The sequence below is a fragment of the Hyla sarda genome, chromosome 8 (assembly GCF_029499605.1).
Source record: "Hyla sarda isolate aHylSar1 chromosome 8, aHylSar1.hap1, whole genome shotgun sequence".
Taxonomy (NCBI): Eukaryota; Metazoa; Chordata; class Amphibia; order Anura; family Hylidae; genus Hyla; species Hyla sarda.
The window spans coordinates 229,781,431-229,809,016 of NC_079196.1; the positions used below are offsets into that span (position 1 = coordinate 229,781,431).

Below are 27,586 nucleotides of genomic sequence, written 5' to 3' on the forward strand. Positions count from 1 at the left end.
CCCCCAGTCACTATATACAATGTATCCAGAAAGTCTTCACCCCTGGTCACTATATACAATGTATCCAGAAAGTCTTCACCCCCCGGCCACTATATACAATGTATCCAGAAAGTCTTCACCCCCGGTCACTATATACAATGTATCCAGAAAGTCTTCACCACCGATCACTATATACAATGTATCCAGAAAGTCTTCACCCCCGGTCACTATATACAATGTATCCAGAAAGTCTTCACCCCCGGTCACTATATACAATGTATCCAGAAAAGTCTTCACCCCCGGTCACTGTATACAATGTATCCAGAAAGTTTTCACTCTCGATCACGATATACAATGTATCCAGAACGTCTTCACCCCCCGGTCACTATATACAATGTATCCAGAAAGTCTTCACCCCCAGGTCACTATATACAATGTATCCAGAAAGTCTTCACACTCGATCACTATATACAATGTATCCAGAAAGTCTTCACCCCCCGGTCACTATATACAATGTATCCAGAAAGTCTTCACCCCTGGCCACTATATACAATGTATCCAGAAAGTCTTCACCCCCCGGTCACTATATACAATGTATCCAGAAAGTCTTCACCCCCCAGTCACTATATACAATGTGTCCAGAAAGTCTTCACCCCCGGTCACTATATACAATGTATCCAGAAAGTCTTCACCCCTGGTCACTATATACAATGTATCCAGAAAATCTTCACACCCCCGGTCACTATTTACAATGTATCCAGAAAGCCTTCCCCCCCCCCCCGGTCACTATATTCAATGTATCCAGAAAGTCTTCACCCCTCGATCACTATATACAATGTATCCAGAAAGTCTTCACCCCCGGTCACTATATACAATGTATCAAGAAAGTCTTCACCCTTGATCACTATATACAATGTATCCAGAAAGTCTTCACCCCCGGTCACTATATACAATGTATCCAGAAAGTCTTCACCCCCAGTCACTATATACAATGTGTCCAGAAAGTCTTCACCCCCCGGTCACTATATACAATGTATCCAGAAAGTCTTCACCCCCTGGTCACTATATACAATGTATCCAGAAAAGACTCCCCCCCCCCCCCCCCGGTCCACTATATCCAATGTATCCAGAAAGTCTTCACCCTCGATCACTATATACAATGTATCCAGAAAGTCTTCACCCCTGATCACTATATACAATGTATCCAGAAAGTCTTCACCCTCGATCACTATATACAATGTATCCAGAAAGTCTTCACCCCCGGCCACTATATACAATGTATCCAGAAAGTCTTCACCCCCCGGCCACTATATACAATGTATCCAGAAAGTCTTCACCCCCAGTCACTATATACAATGTATCCAGGAAGTCTTCACACCCCCAGTCACTATATACAATGTACCCAGAAAGTCTTCACCCCCTGGTCACTATATACAATGTATCCAGAAAGTCTTCACCCCCCGGCCACTATATACAATGTATCCAGAAAGTCTTCACCCCCGGTCACTATATACAATGTATCCAGAAAGTCTTCACCGTCACTATATACAATGTATCCAGAAAGTCTTCACCCCTGGTCACTATATACAATGTATCCAGAAAGTCTTCACCCTCGATCACTATATACAATGTATCCAGAAAGTCTTCACCCCCGGTCACTATATACAATGTATCCAGAAAGTCTTCACCCTCGATCACTATATACAATGTATCCAGAAAGTCTTCACCCCCAGTCACTATATACAATGTATCCAGAAAGTCTTCACCCTCGATCACTATATACAATGTATCCAGAAAGTCTTCACCCCCGGTCACTATATACAATGTATCCAGAAAGTCTTCACCCCCGATCACTATATACAATGTATCCAGAAAGTCTTCACCCCCGGTCACTATATACAATGTATCCAGAAAGTCTTCACCCCCGGTCACTATATACAATGTATCCAGAAAGTCTTCACTCTCCATCACTATATACAATGTATCCAGAACGTCTTCACCCCCGGTCACTATATACAATGTATCCAGAAAGTCTTCACACTCGATCACTTTATACAATGTATCCAGAAAGTCTTCACGCCCGGTCACTATATACAATGTATCCAGAAAGTCTTCACCACCGATCACTATATACAATGTATCCAGAAAGTCTTCACCCCCGGTCACTATATACAATGTATCCAGAAAGTCTTCACCCCCGGTCACTATATACAATGTATCCAGAAAGTCTTCACCCCCGGTCACTGTATACAATGTATCCAGAAAGTTTTCACTCTCGATCACGATATACAATGTATCCAGAACGTCTTCACCCCCCGGTCACTATATACAATGTATCCAGAAAGTCTTCACCCCCGGTCACTATATACAATGTATCCAGAAAGTCTTCACACTCGATCACTATATACAATGTATCCAGAAAGTCTTCACCCCCGGTCACTATATACAATGTATCCAGAAAGTCTTCACCCCTGGCCACTATATACAATGTATCCAGAAAGTCTTCACCCCCGGTCACTATATACAATGTATCCAGAAAGTCTTCACCCCCAGTCACTATATACAATGTGTCCAGAAAGTCTTCACCCCCGGTCACTATATACAATGTATCCAGAAAGTCTTCACCCCTGGTCACTATATACAATGTATCCAGAAAATCTTCACACCCCGGTCACTATTTACAATGTATCCAGAAAGCCTTCCCCCCCCCCCCCCGGTCACTATATTCAATGTATCCAGAAAGTCTTCACCCTCGATCACTATATACAATGTATCCAGAAAGTCTTCACCCCCGGTCACTATATACAATGTATCAAGAAAGTCTTCACCCTTGATCACTATATACAATGTATCCAGAAAGTCTTCACCCCCGGTCACTATATACAATGTATCCAGAAAGTCTTCACCCCCAGTCACTATATACAATGTGTCCAGAAAGTCTTCACCCCCGGTCACTATATACAATGTATCCAGAAAGTCTTCACCCCCTGGTCACTATATACAATGTATCCAGAAAGACTCCCCCCCCCCCCCCCCCGGTCACTATATCCAATGTATCCAGAAAGTCTTCACCCTCGATCACTATATACAATGTATCCAGAAAGTCTTCACCCCTGATCACTATATACAATGTATCCAGAAAGTCTTCACCCTCGATCACTATATACAATGTATCCAGAAAGTCTTCACCCCCGGCCACTATATACAATGTATCCAGAAAGTCTTCACCCCCGGCCACTATATACAATGTATCCAGAAAGTCTTCACCCCCAGTCACTATATACAATGTATCCAGGAAGTCTTCACCCCCAGTCACTATATACAATGTACCCAGAAAGTCTTCACCCCTGGTCACTATATACAATGTATCCAGAAAGTCTTCACCCCCGGCCACTATATACAATGTATCCAGAAAGTCTTCACCCCCGGTCACTATATACAATGTATCCAGAAAGTCTTCACCCCCGATCACTATATACAATGTATCCAGAAAGTCTTCACCCCCGGTCACTATATACAATGTATCCAGAAAGTCTTCACCCCCGGTCACTATATACAATGTATCCAGAAAGTCTTCACTCTCCATCACTATATACAATGTATCCAGAACGTCTTCACCCCCGGTCACTATATACAATGTATCCAGAAAGTCTTCACACTCGATCACTTTATACAATGTATCCAGAAAGTCTTCACGCCCGGTCACTATATACAATGTATCCAGAAAGTCTTCACCCCCGGCCACTATATACAATGTATCCAGAAAGTCTTCACCCCCGGTCACTATATACAATGTATCCAGAAAGTCTTCACCCCCGATCACTATATACAATGTATCAAGAAAGTCTTCACCCTCGATCACTATATACAATGTATCCAGAAAGTCTTCACCCCCGGTCACTATATACAATGTATCCAGAAAGTCTTTACCCCCAGTCACTATATACAGTGTCCAGAAAGTCTTCACCCCCGGTCACTATATACAATGTATCCAGAAAGTCTTCACCCCCGGTCACTATACACAATGTATCCAGAAAATCTTCACACCCCGGTCACTATTTACAATGTATCCAGAAAGCCTCCCCCCCCGGTCACTATATACAATGTATCCAGAAAGTCTTCACCCTCGATCACTATATACAATGTATCCAGAAAGTCTTCACCCCTGGTCACTATATACAATGTATCCAGAAAGTCTTCACCCTCGATCACTATATACAATGTATCCAGAAAGTCTTCACCCCCAGTCACTATATACAATGTATCCAGGAAGTCTTCACCCCCAGTCACTATATACAATGTATCCAGAAAGTCTTCACCCCTGGTCACTATATACAATGTATCCAGAAAGTCTTCACCCCCGGCCACTATATACAATGTATCCAGAAAGTCTTCACCCCCGGTCACTATATACAATGTATCCAGAAAGTCTTCACCCCCGGTCACTATATACAATTCACTATATACAATGTATCCAGAAAGTCTTCACCCCGGTCACTGTATACAATGTATCCAGAAAGTTTTCACTCTCGATCACGATATACAATGTATCCAGACGTCTTCACCCCCGGTCACTATATACAATGTATCCAGAAAGTCTTCACCCCCGGTCACTATATACAATGTATCCAGAAAGTCTTCACACTCGATCACTATATACAATGTATCCAGAAAGTCTTCACCCCCCGGTCACTATATACAATGTATCCAGAAAGTCTTCACCCCTGGCCACTATATACAATGTATCCAGAAAGTCTTCACCCCCGGTCACTATATACAATGTATCCAGAAAGTCTTCACCCCCAGTCACTATATACAATGTGTCCAGAAGTCTTCACCCCCGGTCACTATATACAATGTATCCAGAAAGTCTTCACCCCTGGTCACTATATACAATGTATCCAGAAAATCTTCACACCCCGGTCACTATTTACAATGTATCCAGAAAGCCTTCCCCCCCCCCCCCGGTCACTATATTCAATGTATCCAGAAAGTCTTCACCCTCGATCACTATATACAATGTATCCAGAAAGTCTTCACCCCTGGTCACTATATACAATGTATCCAGAAAGTCTTCACCTTCGATCACTATATACAATGTATCCAGAAAGTCTTCACCCCCGGCCACTATATACAATGTATCCAGAAAGCCTTCCCCCCCCCCCCGGTCACTATATACAATGTATCCAGAAAGTCTTCACCCTCGATCACTATATACAATGTATCCAGAAAGTCTTCACCCCTGGTCACTATATACAATGTATCCAGAAAGTCTTCACACTCGATCACTATATACAATGTATCCAGAAAGTCTTCACCCCCGGCCACTATATACAATGTATCCAGAAAGCCTTCCCCCCCCCCCCCGGTCACTATATACAATGTATCCAGAAAGTCTTCACCCTCGATCACTATATACAATGTATCCAGAAAGTCTTCACCCTGGTCACTATATACAATGTATCCAGAAAGCCTCCCCCCCCCCCCCGGTCACTATATACAATGTATCCAGAAAGTCTTCACCCTCGATCACTATACACAATGTATCCAGAAAGTCTTCACCCCTGGTCACTATATACAATGTATCCAGAAAGTCTTCACCCACGATCACTATATACAATGTATCCAGAAAGTCTTCACCCCGGCCACTATATACAATGTATCCAGAAAGCCTTCCCCCCCCCCGGTCACTATATACAATGTATCCAGAAAGTCTTCACCCTCGATCACTATATACAATGTATCCAGAAAGTCTTCACCCTGGTCACTATATACAATGTATCCAGAAAGTCTTCACTCTCGATCACTATATACAATGTATCCAGAACGTCTTCACCCCCGGTCACTATATACAATGTATCCAGAAAGTCTTCACACTCGATCACTATATACAATGTATCCAGAAAGTCTTCACCCCCGGTCACTATATACAATGTATCCAGAAGTCTTCACCCCGGTCACTATAGACAATGTATCCAGAAAGTCTTCACCCCTGGTCACTATATACAATGTATCCAGAAAGTCTTCACCCCCCAGTCACTATATACAATGTATCCAGAAAGTCTTCACCCCCGGTCACTATATACAATGTATCCAGAAAGTCTTCACCCCTGGTCACTATATACAATGTATCCAGAAGTCTTCACCCTCGATCACTATATACAATGTATCCAGAAAGTCTTCACCCCCGGTCACTATATACAATGTATCCAGAAAGTCTTCACCCCCGGTCACTATATACAATGTATCCAGAAAGTCTTCACCCCCCGGTCACTATATACAATGTATCCAGAAAGTCTTCACCCTCGATCCCTATATACAATGTGTCCAGAAAGTCTTCACCCCCGGCCACTATATACAATGTATCCAGAAAGTCTTCACCCCCGGTTACTATATACAATGTATCCAGAAAGTCTTCACCCCTGATCACTATATACAATGTATTCAGAAACTCTTCACCCCCCCGGACACTATATACAATGTATCCAGAAAGTCTTCACCCCCGGTCACTATATACAATGTATCCAGAAAGTCTTCACCCACGGTCACTATATACAATGTATCCAGAAAGTCTTCGCCCACGGTCACTATATACAATGTATCCAGAAAGTCTTCACCCCTGGTCACTATATACAATGTATCCAGAAAGTCTTCACCCACGGTCACTATATAGAATGTATCCAGAAAGTCTTCACCCCCGGTCACTATATACAATGTATCCAGAAAGTCTTCACCCTGATCACTATATACAATGTATCCAGAAAGTCTTCACCCACGATCACTATATACAATGTATCCAGAAAGTCTTCACCCCCGGTCAATATATACAATGAATCCAGAAAGTCTTCACCCCTGGTCACTATATACAATGTATCCAGAAAGTCTTCACCCCCCGGTCACTATATACAATGTATCCAGAAAGTCTTCACCCCCGGTCACTATATACAATGTATCCAGAAAGTCTTCACCCCGGTCACTATATACAATGTATCCAGAAAGTCTTCACCCCCCGGTCACTATATACAATGTATCCAGAAAGTCTTCACCCTCGATCACTATATACAATGTATCCAGAAAGTCTTCACCCCCGGCCACTATATACAATGTATCCAGAAAGTCTTCACCCTCAGTCACTATATACAATGTATCCAGGAAGTCTTCACCCCAGTCACTATATACAATGTATCCAGAAAGTCTTCACCCCCCAGTCACTATATACAATGTATCCAGAAAATCTTCACCCCCGATCACTATATACAATGTATCCAGAAAGTCTTCATCCCCGATCACTATATCCAATGTATCCAGAAAGTCTTCACCCCAGTCACTATATACAATGTATCCAGAAAGTCTTCACCCCCGGTCACTATATACAATGTTTCCAGAAAGTCTTCACCCCCGGTCACTATATACAATGTATACAGAAAGTCTTCACCCCCCCGCTCACTATATACAATGTATCCAGAAAGTCTTCACCCACCGGTCACTATATACAATGTATCCAGAACGTCTTCACCCCCGGTCACTATATACAATGTATCCAGAAAGTCTTCACACTCGATCACTTTATACAATGTATCAAGAAAGTCTTCACCCTCGATCACTATATACAATGTATCCAGAAAGTCTTCACCCCCGGTCACTATATACAATGTATCCAGAAAGTCTTCACCCCCAGTCACTATATACAATGTGTCCAGAAAGTCTTCACCCCCGGTCACTATATACAATGTATCCAGAAAGTCTTCACCCCCTGGTCACTATATACAATGTATCCAGAAAGCCTCCCCCCCCCCCCCGGTCACTATATCCAATGTATCCAGAAAGTCTTCACCCTCGATCACTATATACAATGTATCCAGAAAGTCTTCACCCCCGGTCACTATATACAATGTATCCAGAAAGTCTTCACCCTCGATCACTATATACAATGTATCCAGAAAGTCTTCACCCCCGGTCACTATATACAATGTATCCAGAAAGTCTTCACCCTCGATCACTATATACAATGTATCCAGAAAGTCTTCACCCCCAGTCACTATATACAATGTATCCAGAAAGTCTTCACCCTCGATCTCTATATACAATGTATCCAGAAAGTCTTCACCCCCGGTCACTATATACAATGTATCCAGAAAGTCTTCACCCCCGGTCACTATATACAATGTATCCAGAAAGTCTTCACGCTCGGTCACTATATACAATGTATCCAGAAAGTCTTCACCCCCGGTCACTATATACAATGTATCAAGAAAGTCTTCACCCTCGATCACTATATACAATGTATCCAGAAAGTCTTCACCCCCGGTCACTATATACAATGTATCCAGAAAGTCTTCACCCCCAGTCACTATATACAATGTGTCCAGAAAGTCTTCACCCCCGGTCACTATATACAATGTATCCAGAAAGTCTTCACCCCCTGGTCACTATATACAATGTATCCAGAAAGCCTTCCCCCCCCCCCCCCCGGTCACTATATCCAATGTATCCAGAAAGTCTTCACCCTCGATCACTATATACAATGTATCCAGAAAGTCTTCACCCCTGGTCACTATATACAATGTATCCAGAAAGTCTTCACCCTCGATCACTATATACAATGTATCCAGAAAGTCTTCACCCCCGGCCACTATATACAATGTATCCAGAAAGTCTTCACCCCCGGCCACTATATACAATGTATCCAGAAAGTCTTCACCCCCAGTCACTATATACAATGTATCCAGGAAGTCTTCACCCCCAGTCACTATATACAATGTACCCAGAAAGTCTTCACCCCTGTTCACTATATACAATGTATCCAGAAAGTCTTCACCCCCGGCCACTATATACAATGTATCCAGAAAGTCTTCTCCCCCGGTCACTATATACAATGTATCCAGAAAGTCTTCACCCCCGATCACTATATACAATGTATCCAGAAAGTCTTCACCCCCGGTCACTATATACAATGTATCCAGAAAGTCTTCACCCCCGGTCACTATATACAATGTATCCAGAAAGTCTTCACTCTCCATCACTATATACAATGTATCCAGAACGTCTTCACCCCCGGTCACTATATACAATGTATCCAGAAAGTCTTCACACTCGATCACTTTATACAATGTATCCAGAAAGTCTTCACGCCCGGTCACTATATACAATGTATCCAGAAAGTCTTCACCCCCGGCCACTATATACAATGTATCCAGAAAGTCTTCACCCCCGGTCACTATATACAATGTATCCAGAAAGTCTTCACCCCCGATCACTATATACAATGTATCAAGAAAGTCTTCACCCTCGATCACTATATACAATGTATCCAGAAAGTCTTCACCCCCGGTCACTATATACAATGTATCCAGAAAGTCTTTACCCCCAGTCACTATATACAGTGTCCAGAAAGTCTTCACCCCCGGTCACTATATACAATGTATCCAGAAAGTCTTCACCCCCGGTCACTATATACAATGTATCCAGAAAATCTTCACACCCCGGTCACTATTTACAATGTATCCAGAAAGCCTCCCCCCCCCCCGGTCACTATATACAATGTATCCAGAAAGTCTTCACCCTCGATCACTATATACAATGTATCCAGAAAGTCTTCACCCTCGATCACTATATACAATGTATCCAGAAAGTCTTCACCCCCAGTCACTATATACAATGTATCCAGGAAGTCTTCACCCCCAGTCACTATATACAATGTATCCAGAAAGTCTTCACCCCTGGTCACTATATACAATGTATCCAGAAAGTCTTCACCCCCGGCCACTATATACAATGTATCCAGAAAGTCTTCACCCCCGGTCACTATATACAATGTATCCAGAAAGTCTTCACCACCGATCACTATATACAATGTATCCAGAAAGTCTTCACCCCCGGTCACTATATACAATGTATCCAGAAAGTCTTCACCCCCGGTCACTATATACAATGTATCCAGAAAGTCTTCACCCCCGGTCACTGTATACAATGTATCCAGAAACTCTTCACTCTCGATCACTATATACAATGTATCCAGAACGTCTTCACCCCCCGGTCACTATATACAATGTATCCAGAAAGTCTTCACCCCAGGTCACTATATACAATGTATCCAGAAAGTCTTCACACTCGATCACTATATACAATGTATCCAGAAAGTCTTCACCCCCGGTCACTATATACAATGTATCCAGAAAGTCTTCACCCCTGGCCACTATATACAATGTATCCAGAAAGTCTTCACCCCCGGTCACTATATACAATGTATCCAGAAAGTCTTCACCCCCAGTCACTATATACAATGTGTCCAGAAAGTCTTCACCCCCGGTCACTATATACAATGTATCCAGAAAGTCTTCACCCCTGGTCACTTTATACAATGTATCCAGAAAGTCTTCACCTTCGATCACTATATACAATGTATCCAGAAAGTCTTCACCCCCGGCCACTATATACAATGTATCCAGAAAGCCTTCCCCCCCCCGGTCACTATATACAATGTATCCAGAAAGTCTTCACCCTCGATCACTATATACAATGTATCCAGAAAGTCTTCACCCCTGGTCACTATATACAATGTATCCAGAAAGTCTTCACACTCGATCACTATATACAATGTATCCAGAAAGTCTTCACCCCCGGCCACTATATACAATGTATCCAGAAAGCCTTCCCCCCCCCCCCACGGTCACTATATACAATGTATCCAGAAAGTCTTCACCCTCGATCACTATATACAATGTATCCAGAAAGTCTTCACCCCTGGTCACTATATACAATGTATCCAGAAAGCCTTCCCCCCCCCGGTCACTATATACAATGTATCCAGAAAGTCTTCACCCTCGATCACTATATACAATGTATCCAGAAAGTCTTCACCCCTGGTCACTATATACAATGTATCCAGAAAGTCTTCACCCACGATCACTATATACAATGTATCCAGAAAGTCTTCACCCCCGGCCACTATATACAATGTATCCAGAAAGCCTTCCCCCCCCCCCCGGTCACTATATACAATGTATCCAGAAAGTCTTCACCCTCGATCACTATATACAATGTATCCAGAAAGTCTTCACCCCCGGCCACTATATACAATGTATCCAGAAAGCCTTCCCCCCCCCCCTGGTCACTATATACAATGTATCCAGAAAGTCATCACCCTCGATCACTATATACAATGTATCCAGAAAGTCTTCACCCCTGGTCACTATATACAATGTATCCAGAAAGTCTTCACTCTCGATCACTATATACAATGTATCCAGAACGTCTTCACCCCCGGTCACTATATACAATGTATCCAGAAAGTCTTCACACTCGATCACTATATACAATGTATCCAGAAAGTCTTCACCCCCGGTCACTATATACAATGTATCCAGAAAGTCTTCACCCCCGGTCACTATAGACAATGTATCCAGAAAGTCTTCACCCCTGGTCACTATATACAATGTATCCAGAAAGTCTTCACCCCCCAGTCACTATATACAATGTATCCAGAAAGTCTTCACCCCCGGTCACTATATACAATGTATCCAGAAAGTCTTCACCCCTGGTCACTATATACAATGTATCCAGAAAGTCTTCACCCTCGATCACTATATACAATGTATCCAGAAAGTCTTCACCCCCGGTCACTATATACAATGTATCCAGAAAGTCTTCACCCCCGGTCACTATATACAATGTATCCAGAAAGTCTTCACCCCCCGGTCACTATATACAATGTATCCAGAAAGTCTTCACCCTCGATCCCTATATACAATGTATCCAGAAAGTCTTCACCCCCGGCCACTATATACAATGTATCCAGAAAGTCTTCACCCCCGGTTACTATATACAATGTATCCAGAAAGTCTTCACCCCTGATCACTATATACAATGTATTCAGAAACTCTTCACCCCCCCGGACACTATATACAATGTATCCAGAAAGTCTTCACCCCCGGTCACTATATACAATGTATCCAGAAAGTCTTCACCCACGGTCACTATATACAATGTATCCAGAAAGTCTTCGCCCACGGTCACTATATACAATGTATCCAGAAAGTCTTCACCCCTGGTCACTATATACAATGTATCCAGAAAGTCTTCACCCACGGTCACTATATAGAATGTATCCAGAAAGTCTTCACCCCCGGTCACTATATACAATGTATCCAGAAAGTCTTCACCCTGATCACTATATACAATGTATCCAGAAAGTCTTCACCCACGATCACTATATACAATGTATCCAGAAAGTCTTCACCCCCGGTCACTATATACAATGAATCCAGAAAGTCTTCACCCCTGGTCACTATATACAATGTATCCAGAAAGTCTTCACCCCCGGTCACTATATACAATGTATCCAGAAAGTCTTCACCCCCGGTCACTATATACAATGTATCCAGAAAGTCTTCACCCCCGGTCACTATATACAATGTATCCAGAAAGTCTTCACCCCCCGGTCACTATATACAATGTATCCAGAAAGTCTTCACCCTCGATCACTATATACAATGTATCCAGAAAGTCTTCACCCCCGGCCACTATATACAATGTATCCAGAAAGTCTTCACCCTCAGTCACTATATACAATGTATCCAGGAAGTCTTCACCCCAGTCACTATATACAATGTATCCAGAAAGTCTTCACCCCCCAGTCACTATATACAATGTATCCAGAAAATCTTCACCCCCGATCACTATATACAATGTATCCAGAAAGTCTTCATCCCCGATCACTATATCCAATGTATCCAGAAAGTCTTCACCCCCAGTCACTATATACAATGTATCCAGAAAGTCTTCACCCCCGGTCACTATATACAATGTTTCCAGAAAGTCTTCACCCCCGGTCACTATATACAATGTATACAGAAAGTCTTCACCCCCCCGCTCACTATATACAATGTATCCAGAAAGTCTTCACCCCCGGTCACTATATACAATGTATCCAGAACGTTTTCACCCCCGGTCACTATATACAATGTATCCAGAAAGTCTTCACACTCGATCACTTTATACAATGTATCAAGAAAGTCTTCACCCTCGATCACTATATACAATGTATCCAGAAAGTCTTCACCCCCGGTCACTATATACAATGTATCCAGAAAGTCTTCACCCCCAGTCACTATATACAATGTGTCCAGAAAGTCTTCACCCCCGGTCACTATATACAATGTATCCAGAAAGTCTTCACCCCCTGGTCACTATATACAATGTATCCAGAAAGCCTCCCCCCCCCCCCCCCCCCCGGTCACTATATCCAATGTATCCAGAAAGTCTTCACCCTCGATCACTATATACAATGTATCCAGAAAGTCTTCACCCCCGGTCACTATATACAATGTATCCAGAAAGTCTTCACCCCCGGTCACTATATACAATGTATCCAGAAAGTCTTCACGCCCGGTCACTATATACAATGTATCCAGAAAGTCTTCACCCCCGGTCACTATATACAATGTATCAAGAAAGTCTTCACCCTCGATCACTATATACAATGTATCCAGAAAGTCTTCACCCCCGGTCACTATATACAATGTATCCAGAAAGTCTTCACCCCCAGTCACTATATACAATGTGTCCAGAAAGTCTTCACCCCCGGTCACTATATACAATGTATCCAGAAAGTCTTCACCCCCTGGTCACTATATACAATGTATCCAGAAAGCCTTCCCCCCCCCCCCCGGTCACTATATCCAATGTATCCAGAAAGTCTTCACCCTCGATCACTATATACAATGTATCCAGAAAGTCTTCACCCCTGGTCACTATATACAATGTATCCAGAAAGTCTTCAACCTCGATCACTATATACAATGTATCCAGAAAGTCTTCACCCCCGGCCACTATATACAATGTATCCAGAAAGTCTTCACCCCCGGCCACTATATACAATGTATCCAGAAAGTCTTCACCCCCAGTCACTATATACAATGTATCCAGGAAGTCTTCACCCCCAGTCACTATATACAATGTACCCCAGAAAGTCTTCACCCCTGGTCACTATATACAATGTATCCAGAAGTCTTCACCCCCGGTCACTATATACAATGTATCCAGAAAGTCTTCACCCCCGATCACTATATACAATGTATCCAGAAAGTCTTCACCCCCGGTCACTATATACATGTATCCAGAAAGTCTTCACCCCCGGTCACTATATACAATGTATCCAGAAAGTCTTCACTCTCCATCACTATATACAATGTATCCAGAACGTCTTCACCCCCTGGTCACTATATACAATGTATCCAGAAAGTCTTCACACTCGATCACTTTATACAATGTATCCCAGAAAGTCTTCACGCCCGGTCACTATATACAATGTATCCAGAAAGTCTTCACCCCCGGCCACTATATACAATGTATCCAGAAAGTCTTCACCCCCGGTCACTATATACAATGTATCCAGAAAGTCTTCACCCCCGATCACTATATACAATGTATCAAGAAAGTCTTCACCCTCGATCACTATATACAATGTATCCAGAAAGTCTTCACCCCCGGTCACTATATACAATGTATCCAGAAAGTCTTTACCCCCAGTCACTATATACAGTGTCCAGAAAGTCTTCACCCCCGGTCACTATATACAATGTATCCAGAAAGTCTTCACCCCCGGTCACTATATACAATGTATCCAGAAAATCTTCACACCCCGGTCACTATTTACAATGTATCCAGAAAGCCTCCCCCCCCCCCGGTCACTATATACAATGTATTCAGAAAGTCTTCACCCTCGATCACTATATACAATGTATCCAGAAAGTCTTCACCCCTGGTCACTATATACAATGTATCCAGAAAGTCTTCACCCTCGATCACTATATACAATGTATCCAGAAAGTCTTCACCCCCAGTCACTATATACAATGTATCCAGGAAGTCTTCACCCCCAGTCACTATATACAATGTATCCAGAAAGTCTTCACCCCTGGTCACTATATACAATGTATCCAGAAAGTCTTCACCCCCGCCACTATATACAATGTATCCAGAAAGTCTTTACCCCCCGGTCACTATATACAATGTATCCAGAAAGTCTTCACCACCGATCACTATATACAATGTATCCAGAAAGTCTTCACCCCCGGTCACTATATACAATGTATCCAGAAAGTCTTCACCCCCGGTCACTATATACAATGTATCCAGAAAGTCTTCACCCCCGGTCACTGTATACAATGTATCCAGAAAGTCTTCACTCTCGATCACTATATACAATGTATCCAGAACGTCTTCACCCCCCCGGTCACTATATACAATGTATCCAGAAAGTCTTCACCCCCGGTCACTATATACAATGTATCCAGAAAGTCTTCACACTCGATCACTATATACAATGTATCCAGAAAGTCTTCACCCCCGGTCACTATATACAATGTATCCAGAAAGTCTTCACCCCTGGCCACTATATACAATGTATCCAGAAAGTCTTCACCCCCGGTCACTATATACAATGTATCCAGAAAGTCTTCACCCCCAGTCACTATATACAATGTGTCCAGAAAGTCTTCACCCCCGGTCACTATATACAATGTATCCAGAAAGTCTTCACCCCTGGTCACTATATACAATGTATCCAGAAAATCTTCACACCCCGGTCACTATTTACAATGTATCCAGAAAGCCTTCCCCCCCCCCCGGTCCACTATATTCAATGTATCCAGAAGTCTTCACCCTCGATCACTATATACAATGTATCCAGAAAGTCTTCACCCCTGGTCACTATATACAATGTATCCAGAAAGTCTTCACCTTCGATCACTATATACAATGTATCCAGAAAGTCTTCACCCCCGGCCACTATATACAATGTATCCAAGAAAGCCTTCCCCCCCCCCGGTCACTATATACAATGTATCCAGAAAGTCTTCACCCTCGATCACTATATACAATGTATCCAGAAAGTCTTCACCCCTGGTCACTATATACAATGTATCCAGAAAGTCTTCACATTCGATCACTATATCCAATGTATCCAGAAAGTCTTCACCCCCGGCCACTATATACAATGTATCCAGAAAGCCTCCCCCCCCCCCCCCGGTCACTATATACAATGTATCCAGAAAGTCTTCACCCTCGATCACTATATACAATGTATCCAGAAAGTCTTCACCCCTGGTCACTATATACAATGTATCCAGAAAGCCTTCCCCCCCCCGGTCACTATATACAATGTATCCAGAAAGTCTTCACCCTCGATCACTATATACAATGTATCCAGAAAGTCTTCACCCCTGGTCACTATATACAATGTATCCAGAAAGTCTTCACCCACGATCACTATATACAATGTATCCAGAAAGTCTTCACCCCCGGCCACTATATACAATGTATCCAGAAAGCCTTCCCCCCCCCCCCCCGGTCACTATATACAATGTATCCAGAAAGTCTTCACCCACGATCACTATATACAATGTATCCAGAAAGTCTTCACCCCCGGTCACTATATACAATGTATCCAGAAAGTCTTCACCCCTGGTCACTATATACAATGTATCCAGAAAGTCTTCACCCTCGATCACTATATACAATGTATCCAGAAAGTCTTCACCCCCGGTCACTATATACAATGTATCCAGAAAGTCTTCACCCCCGGTCACTATATACAATGTATCCAGAAAGTCTTCACCCCCCGGTCACTATATACAATGTATCCAGAAAGTCTTCACCCTCGATCCCCTATATACAATGTATCCAGAAAGTCTTCACCCCCGGCCACTATATACAATGTATCCAGAAAGTCTTCACCCCCGGTTACTATATACAATGTATCCAGAAAGTCTTCACCCCTGATCACTATATACAATGTATTCAGAAACTCTTCACCCCCCCGGACACTATATACAATGTATCCAGAAAGTCTTCACCCCCGGTCACTATATACAATGTATCCAGAAAGTCTTCACCCACGGTCACTATATACAATGTATCCAGAAAGTCTTCGCCCACGGTCACTATATACAATGTATCCAGAAAGTCTTCACCCCTGGTCACTATATACAATGTATCCAGAAAGTCTTCACCCACGGTCACTATATAGAATGTATCCAGAAAGTCTTCACCCCCGGTCACTATATACAATGTATCCAGAAAGTCTTGACCCTGATCACTATATACAATGTATCCAGAAAGTCTTCACCCACGATCACTATATACAATGTATCCAGAAAGTCTTCACCCCCGGTCACTATATACAATGAATCCAGAAAGTCTTCCACCTGGTCACTATATACAATGTATCCAGAAAGTCTTCACCCCCGGTCACTATATACAATGTATCCAGAAAGTCTTCACCCCCGGTCACTATATACAATGTATCCAGAAAGTCTTCACCCCCAGTCACTATATACAATGTATCCAGAAAGTCTTCACCCCCCCGGTCACTATATACAATGTATCCAGAAAGTCTTCACCCTCGATCACTATATACAATGTATCCAGAAAGTCTTCACCCCGGCCACTATATACAATGTATCCAGAAAGTCTTCACCCTCAGTCACTATATACAATGTATCCAGGAAGTCTTCACCCCAGTCACTATATACAATGTATCCAGAAAGTCTTCACCCCCCAGTCACTATATACAATGTATCCAGAAAATCTTCACCCCCGATCACTATATCCAATGTATCCAGAAAAGTCTTCACCCCCAGTCACTATATACAATGTATCCAGAAAGTCTTCACCCCCGGTCACTATATACAATGTTTCCAGAAAGTCTTCACCCCCGGTCACTATATACAATGTATACAGAAAGTCTTCACCCCCCCGCCTCACTATATACAATGTATCCAGAAAGTCTTCATCCCCGATCACTATATCCAATGTATCCAGAAAGTCTTCACCCCCAGTCACTATATACAATGTATCCAGAAAGTCTTCACCCCCGGTCACTATATACAATGTTTCCAGAAAGTCTTCACCCCCGTCACTATATTACAATGTATACAGAAAGTCTTCACCCCCCCCGCTCACTATATACAATGTATCCAGAAAGTCTTCACCCCCGGTCACTATATACAATGTATCCAGAACGTCTTCACCCCCGGGTCACTATATACAATGTATCCAGAAAGTCTTCACACTCGATCACTTTATACAATGTATCAAGAAAGTCTTCACCCTCGATCACTATATACAATGTATCCAGAAAGTCTTCACCCCCCGGTCACTATATACAATGTATCCAGAAAGTCTTCACCCCCCAGTCACTATATACAATGTGTCCAGAAAGTCTTCACCCCCGGTCACTATATACAATGTATCCAGAAAGTCTTCACCCCCTGGTCACTATATACAATGTATCCAGAAAGCCTCCCCCCCCCCCCCCCCCGGTCACTATATCCAATGTATCCAGAAAGTCTTCACCCTCGATCACTATATACAATGTATCCAGAAAGTCTTCACCCCCGGTCACTATATACAATGTATCCAGAAAGTCTTCACCCTCGATCACTATATACAATGTATCCAGAAAGTCTTCACCCCCCGGTCACTATATACAATGTATCCAGAAAGTCTTCACCCTCGATCACTATATACAATGTATCCAGAAAGTCTTCACCCCCAGTCACTATATACAATGTATCCAGAAAGTCTTCACCCTCGATCTCTATATACAATGTATCCCAGAAAGTCTTCACCCCCGGGTCACTATATACAATGTATCCAGAAAGTCTTCACCGCCCGGTCACTATATACAATGTATCCAGAAAGTCTTCACGCCCGGTCACTATATACAATGTATCCAGAAAGTCTTCACCCCCGGTCACTATATACAATGTATCAAAGAAAGTCTTCACCCTCGATCACTATATACAATGTATCCAGAAAGTCTTCACCCCCCGGTCACTATATACAATGTATCCAGAAAGTCTTCACCCCCAGTCACTATATACAATGTGTCCAGAAAGTCTTCACCCCCCCCCCCCGGTCACTATATACAATGTATCCAGAAAGTCTTCACCCCCCTGGTCACTATATACAATGAATCCAGAAAGCCTTCCCCCCCCCCCCCCCGGTCACTATATCCAATGTATCCAGAAAGTCTTCACCCTCGATCACTATATACAATGTATCCAGAAAGTCTTCACCCCTGGTCACTATATACAATGTATCCAGAAAGTCTTCAACCTCGATCACTATATACAATGTATCCAGAAAGTCTTCACCCCCCGGCCACTATATACAATGTATCCAGAAAGTCTTCACCCCCAGTCACTATATACAATGTATCCAGGAAGTCTTCACCCCAGTCACTATATACAATGTACCCAGAAAGTCTTCACCCCCTGGTAACTATATACAATGTATCCAGAAAGTCTTCACCCCCGGTCACTATATACAATGTATCCAGAAAGTCTTCACCCCCCGATTCACTATATACAATGTATCCAGAAAGTCTTCACCCCCGGTCACTATATACAATGTATCCAGAAAGTCTTCACCCCCGGTCACTATATACAATGTATCCAGAAAGTCTTCACTCTCCATCACTATATACAATGTATCCAGAACGTCTTCACCCTCGGTCACTATATACAATGTATCCAGAAAGTCTTCACACTCGATCACTTTATACAATGTATCCAGAAAGTCTTCACGCCCGGTCACTATATACAATGTATCCAGAAAGTCTTCACCCCCGGCCACTATATACAATGTATCCAGAAAGTCTTCACCCCCGGTCACTATATACAATGTATCCAGAAAGTCTTCACCCCCGATCACTATATACAATGTATCAAGAAAGTCTTCACCCTCGATCACTATATACAATGTATCCAGAAAGTCTTCACCCCCCGGTCACTATATACAATGTATCCAGAAAGTCTTTACCCCCCCAGTCACTATATACAGTGTCCAGAAAGTCTTCACCCCCCGGTCACTATATACAATGTATCCAGAAAGTCTTCACCCTCGATCACTATATACAATGTATCCAGAAAGTCTTCACCCCTGGTCACTATATACAATGTATCCAGAAAGTCTCCACCCTCGGATCAATATATATAATGTATCCAGAAAGTCTTCACCCCCAGTCACTATATACAATGTATCCAGGAAGTCTTCACCCCCCAGTCACTATATACAATGTATCCAGAAAGTCTTCACCCCTGGTCACTATATACAATGTATCCAGAAAGTCTTCACCCCCGGCCCACTATATACAATGTATCCAGAAAGTCTTTACCCCCGGTCACTATATACAATGTATCCAGAAAGTCTTCACCACGATCACTATATACAATGTATCCAGAAAGTCTTCACCCCCCGATCACTATATACAATGTATCCAGAAAGTCTTCACCCCCGGTCACTGTATACAATGTATCCAGAAAGTCTTCACTCTCGATCACTATATACAATGTATCCAGAACGTCTTCACCCCCCGGTCACTATATACAATGTATCCAGAAAGTCTTCACCCCCGGTCACTATATACAATGTATCCAGAAAGTCTTCACACTCGATCACTATATACAATGTATCCAGAAAGTCTTCACCCCCGGTCACTATATACAATGTATCCAGAAAGTCTTCACCCCTGGCCACTATATACAATGTATCCAGAAAGTCTTCACCCCCGGTCACTATATACAATGTATCCAGAAAGTCTTCACCCCCAGTCACTATATACAATGTGTCCAGAAAGTCTTCACCCCCCGGTCACTATATACAATGTATCCAGAAAGTCTTCACCCCCTGGTCACTATATACAATGTATCCAGAAAATCTTCACACCCCGGTCACTATTTACAATGTATCCAGAAAGCCTTCCCCCCCCCCCCGGTCACTATATTCAATGTATCCAGAAAGTCTTCACCCTCGATCACTATATACAATGTATCCAGAAAGTCTTCACCCCTGGTCACTATATACAATGTATCCAGAAAGTCTTCACCTTCGATCACTATATACAATGTATCCAGAAAGTCTTCACCCCCGGCCACTATATACAATGTATCCAGAAAGCCTTCCCCCCCCCGGTCACTATATACAATGTATCCAGAAAGTCTTCACCCTCGATCACTATATACAATGTATCCAGAAAGTCTTCACCCCTGGTCACTATATACAATGTATCCAGAAAGTCTTCACATTCGATCACTATATACAATGTATCCAGAAAGTCTTCACCCCCCGGCACACTATATACAATGTATCCAGAAAGCCCTTCCCCCCCCCCCGGTCACTATATACAATGTATCCAGAAAGTCTTCACCCTCGATCACTATATACAATGTATCCAGAAAGTCTTCACCCCTGGTCACTATATACAATGTATCCAGAAAGCCTTCCCCCCCCCCCCCGGTCACTATATACAATGTATCCAGAAAGTCTTCACCCTCGATCACTATATACAATGTATCCAGAAAGTCTTCACCCCTGGTCACTATATACAATGTATCCAGAAAGTCTTCACCCACGATCACTATATACAATGTATCCAGAAAGTCTTCACCCCCGGCCACTATATACAATGTATCCAGAAAGCCTTCCCCCCCCCCCCCCCCGGTCACTATATACAATGTATCCAGAAAGTCTTCACCCTCGATCACTATATACAATGTATCCCAGAAAGTCTTCACCCCCGGCCACTATATACAATGTATCCAGAAAGCCTTCCCCCCCCCCCCCTGGTCACTATATACAATGTATCCAGAAAGTCTTCACCCTCGATCACTATATACAATGGTATCCAGAAAGTCTTCACCCCTGGTTACTATATACAATGTATCCAGAAAGTCTTCACTCTCGATCACTATATACAATGTATCCAGAAAGTCTTCACCCCCCCCCCCCAGTCACTATGTACAATGTATCCAGAAAGTCTTCACACTCGGATCACTATATACAATGTATCCAGAAAGTCTTCACCCCCGGTCACTATATACAATGTATCCAGAAAGTCTTCACCCCCCGGTCACTATAGACAATGTATCCAGAAAGTCTTCACCCCTGGTCACTATATACAATGTATCCAGAAAGTCTTCACCCCCCAGTCACTATATACAATGTATCCAGAAAGTCATTCACCCCCGGTCACTATATACAATGTATCCAGAAAGTCTTCACCCCTGGTCACTATATACAATGTATCCAGAAAGTCTTCACCCTCGATCACTATATACAATGTATTCAGAAAGTCTTCACCCCCGGTCCACTATATACAATGTATCCAGAAAGTCTTCACCCCCGGTCACTATATACAATGTATCCAGAAAGTCTTTACCCCCCCGGTCACTATATACAATGTATCCCAGAAAGTCTTCACCCTCGATCCCTATATACAATGTATCCAGAAAGTCTTCACCCCCCGGCCACTATATACAATGTATCCAGAAAGTCTTCACCCCCGGTTACTATATACAATGTATCCAGAAAGTCTTCACCCCTGATCACTATATACAATGTATTCAGAAACTCTTCACCCCCCCGGACACTATATACAATGTATCCAGAAAGTCTTCACCCCCGGTCACTATATACAATGTATCCAGAAAGTCTTCACCCACGGTCACTATATACAATGTATCCAGAAAGTCTTCGCCCACGGTCACTATATACAATGTATCCAGAAAGTCTTCACCCCTGGTCACTATATACAATGTATCCAGAAAGTCCTTCACCCACGGTCACTATATAGAATGTATCCAGAAAGTCTTCACCCCCGGTCACTATATACAATGTATCCAGAAAGTCTTCACCCTGATCACTATATACAATGTATCCAGAAAGTCTTCACCCACGATCACTATATACAATGTATCCAGAAAGTCTTCAACCCCCGATCACTATATACAATGAATCCAGAAAGTCTTCACCCCCTGGTCACTATATACAATGTATCCAGAAAGTCTTCACCCCCGGTCACTATATACAATGTATCCAGAAAGTCTTCACCCCCGGTCCACTATATACAATGTATCCAGAAAGTCTTCACCCCCCGGTCACTATATACAATGTATCCAGAAAGTCTTCACCCCCCGGTCACTATATACAATGTATCCAGAAAGTCTTCACCCTCGATCACTATATACAATGTATCCAGAAAGTCTTCACCCCCGGCCACTATATACAATGTATCCAGAAAGTCTTCACCCTCAGTCACTATATACAATGTATCCAGGAAGTCTTCACCCCCAGTCACTATATACAATGTATCCAGAAAGTCTTCACCCCCCCAGTCACTATATACAATGTATCCAGAAAATCTTCACCCCCGATCACTATATACAATGTATCCAGAAAGTCTTCATCCCCGATCACTATATCCAATGTATCCAGAAAAGTCTTCACCCCCAGTCACTATATACAATGTATCCAGAAAGTCTTCACCCCCGGTCACTATATACAATGTTTCCAGAAAGTCTTCACCCCCGGTCACTATATACAATGTATACAGAAAGTCTTCACCCCCCCGCTCACTATATACAATGTATCCAGAAAGTCTTCACCCCCCCGGTCACTATATACAATGTATCCAGAAAGTCTTCACCCCCAGTTACTATATACAGTGTATCCAGAAAGTCTTCACCCCTGATCACTATATACAATGTATCCAGAAAGTCTTCACCCTCGGTCACTATTTACAATGTATACAGAAATTCTTCACCCCCCCCGGACACTATATACAATGTATCCAGAAAGTCTTCACCCCCGGTCACTATATACAATGTATCCAGAAAGTCTTCACCCCGGTCACTATATACAATGTATCCAGAAAGTCTTCACCCTCGATCACTATATACAATGTATCCATAAAGTCTTCACCCCCGGTCACTATATACAATGTACCCAGAAAGTCTTCACCCCTGGTCACTACATACAATGTATCCAGAAAGTCTTCACCCCCCGGTCACTATATACAATGTATCCAGAAAGTCTTCACCCTCAATCACTATATACAATGTATCCAGAAAGTCTTCACCCCCGGCCACTATATACAATATATCCACAAAGTCTTCACCCCCAGTCACTATATACAATGTATCCAGGAAGTCTTCACCCCCAGTCACTATATACAATGTATCCAGAAAGTCTTCACCCCCCAGTCACTATATACAATGTATCCAGAAAGTCTTCACCCCCGGTCACTATATACAATGTATCCAGAAGTCGTCACCCCTGGTCACTATTTACTATGTATCCAGAAAGTCTTAACCCCCGATCACTATATACAATGTATCCAGAAAGTCTTCACCCCCGGCCACTATATACAATGTATCCAGAAAGTCTTCACCCCCGGCCACTATATACAATGTATCCAGAAAGTTTCACCCCCAATCACTATATACAATGTATCCAGAAAGTCTTCACCCCCGGTCACTATATACAATGTATCCAGAAAGTCTTCACCCCCGATCACTATATACAATGTATCCAGAAAGTCTTCACCCCCCCCCCCGTCACTATATACAATGTATCCAGAAAGTCTTCACCCCCAGGTCACTATATACAATGTATCCAGAAAGTCTTCACCCCCGGCCACTATATACAATGTATCCAGAAAGTTTTCACCCCCAATCACTATATACAATGAATCCAGAAAGTCTTCACCCCCGGTCACTATATACAATGTATCCAGAAGTCCTTCACCAGCCCCGAATCACTATATACAATGTATCCAGAAAGTCTTCACCCCCCCCCGTCACTATATACAATGTATCCAGAAAGTCTTCACCCCCGGTCACTATATACAATGTATCCAGAAAGTCTTCACCCCCGATCACTATATACAATGTATCCAGAAAGCCTTCCCCCCCCCCCCCCCGGTCACTATATACAATGTATCCAGAAAGTCTTCACCCCCGATCACTATATACAATGTATCCAGAAAGTCTTCACCCCCGGTCACTATATACAATGTATCCAGAAAGTCTTCACCCCCGATCACTATATTCAATGTATCCAGAAAGCCTTCCCCCCCCCCCCGGTCACTACATACAATGTATCCAGAAATTCTTCACCCCCGGTCACTATATACAATGTATCCAGAAAGTCTTCACCCCCGATCACTATATACAATGTATCCAGAAAGCCTTCCCCCCCCCCCCGGTCACTATATACAATGTATCCAGAAAGTCTTCACCCCCGATCACTATATACAATGTATCCATAAAGTCTCACCCCGATCACTATATACAATGTATCCAGAAAGCCTTCCCCCCCCCCCCCCCCGGTCACTATATACAATGTATCCAGAAAGTCTTAACCCCCGATCACTATATACAATGTATCCAGAAAGTCTTCACCCCCGGCCACTATATACAATATATCCAGAAAGTCTTCACCCCCGGCCACTATACACAATGTATCCAGAAGTTTCACCCCCAATCACTATATACAATGTATCCAGAAAGTCTTCACCCCCGGTCACTATATACAATGTATCCAGAAAGTCTTCACCCCCGATCACTATATACAATGTATCCAGAAAGTCTTCACCCCCCCCCGTCACTATATACAATGTATCCAGAAAGTCTTCACCCCCGGTCACTATATACAATGTATCCAGAAAGTCTTCACCCCCGGCCACTATATACAATGTATCCAGAAAGTTTTCACCCCAATCACTATATACAATGTATCCAGAAAGTCTTCACCCCCGGTCACTATATACAATGTATCCAGAAAGTCTTCACCCCCGATCACTATATACAATGTATCCAGAAAGTCTTCACCCCCCCCCCCCCCCCGTCACTATATACAATGTATCCCAGAAAGTCTTCACCCCCGGTCACTATATACAATGTATCCAGAAAGTCTTCACCCCCGGTCACTATATACAATGTATCCAGAAAGTCTTCATCCCCGATCACTATATACAATGTATCCAGAAAGTCTTCACCCCCGGTCACTATATACAATGTATCCAGAAAGTCTTCACCCCCGATCACTATATACAATTTATCCAGAAAGTCTTCACCCCCGGTCACTATATACAATGTATCCAGAAAGTCTTCACCCCCCGATCACTATATTCAATGTATCCAGAAAGCCTTCCCCCCCCCCCCCCCCGGTCACTATACACAATGTATCCAGAAATTCTTCACCCCCGGTCACTATATACAATGTATCCAGAAAGTCTTCACCCCCGATCACTATATACAATGTATCCAGAAAGCCTTCCCCCCCCCCCCCCCGGTCACTATATACAATGTATCCAGAAAGTCTTCACCCCCCGATCACTATATACAATGTATCCAGAAAGTCTTCACCCCCGATCACTATATACAATGTATCCATAAAGTCTTCACCCCCGGCCACTATATACAATGTATCCAGAAAGCCTTCCCCCCCCCCCGGTCACTATATACAATGTATCCAGAAAGTCTTCACCCCCGATCACTATATACAATGTATCCATAAAGTCTTCACCCCCGATCACTATATACAATGTATCCAGAAAGCCTTCCCCCCCCCCCCCCCGGTCACTATATACAATGTATCCAGAAAGTCTTCACCCCCGATCACTATATACAATGTATCCAGAAAGTCTTCACCCCGGTCACTATATACAATGTATCCAGAAAGTCTTCACCCCCGATCACTATATTCAATGTATCCAGAAAGCCTTCCCCCCCCCCCCCCCCCCGGTCACTACATACAATGTATCCAGAAATTCTTCACCCCCGGTCACTATATACAATGTATCCAGAAAGTCTTCACCCCCGATCACTATATACAATGTATCCAGAAAGCCTTCCCCCCCCCCCCCCGGTCACTATATACAATGTATCCAGAAAGTCTTCACCCCCGATCACTATATACAATGTATCCATAAAGTCTTCACCCCCGATCACTATATACAATGTATCCAGAAAGCCTTCCCCCCCCCCCCGGTCACTATATACAATGTATCCATAAAGTCTTCACCCCCGATCACTATATACAATTTATCCAGAAAGTCTTCACCCCCGGTCACTATATACAATGTATCCAGAAAGTCTTCACCCCCGATCACTATATACAATGTATCCAGAAAGCCTTCCCCCCCGGTCACTATATACAATGTATCCAGAAAGTCTTCACCCCGGTCATTTCACAGGAAATACTCATCATGGTGTCCAGCTTAAAGGAGAGAAAAGTTGTACTGTGCAGGAGAGATCAAGTTCACAGGAAATATGCAACATGGTGTCCAGCATACAGGGAAGAGAAGTTGTACTGTGCTAGGATCATGTTCACAGGAAAAACCTCAACATGGTGCCCAGCACACAGAAAAGAGAAGTGTTACTGTGCGGGCCTGCTAGAATGTTCTAAGAGTGACACCCAACATACCGGGCAGAAGTGATACTGTGCTAGTATCCAGTCCCAGGAGCTTCATTGTGATCTCTGCTCTGGATGTATTCAGTTTCATCCTCTTTTTACTTTTTCACTGTCATTTGTGACTTTATTTTCACAGTTGTATCGCCCTCTAGTGGTCTGTATAGGTGCTGCACATAAAAATGAATGAGGATTTTATAGAAAGTACCTTATGAAGGCTTCAGGTGGAAAAGAGCATGTAGTGCAGTGTTTCCCAACCAGGGTGCCTTAACTACATGCAAAGCTACATTTTCCAGCATGCTTGGACAGCCTTTGGAGAAGCTATGCAGCCAGTTTGCCATAACTTTTC

The 27,586-nt window shown here is 43.0% G+C and overlaps 1 protein-coding gene across 1 annotated transcript in view; it reads right to left on the reverse strand.

Annotated features, from left to right (window-relative positions):
• Positions 1-27,297, reverse strand: part of LOC130284679 (serine protease 27-like) — a 58,494-nt gene extending 31,197 nt beyond the window's left edge. The window contains exon 1 of the mRNA XM_056535304.1: positions 27,253-27,297. The gene's annotated coding sequence lies outside the window, so the exon portion shown is untranslated. The remainder of the gene's footprint in view (positions 1-27,252) is intronic.
• Between the last annotated feature and the right edge of the window lie 289 nt (positions 27,298-27,586).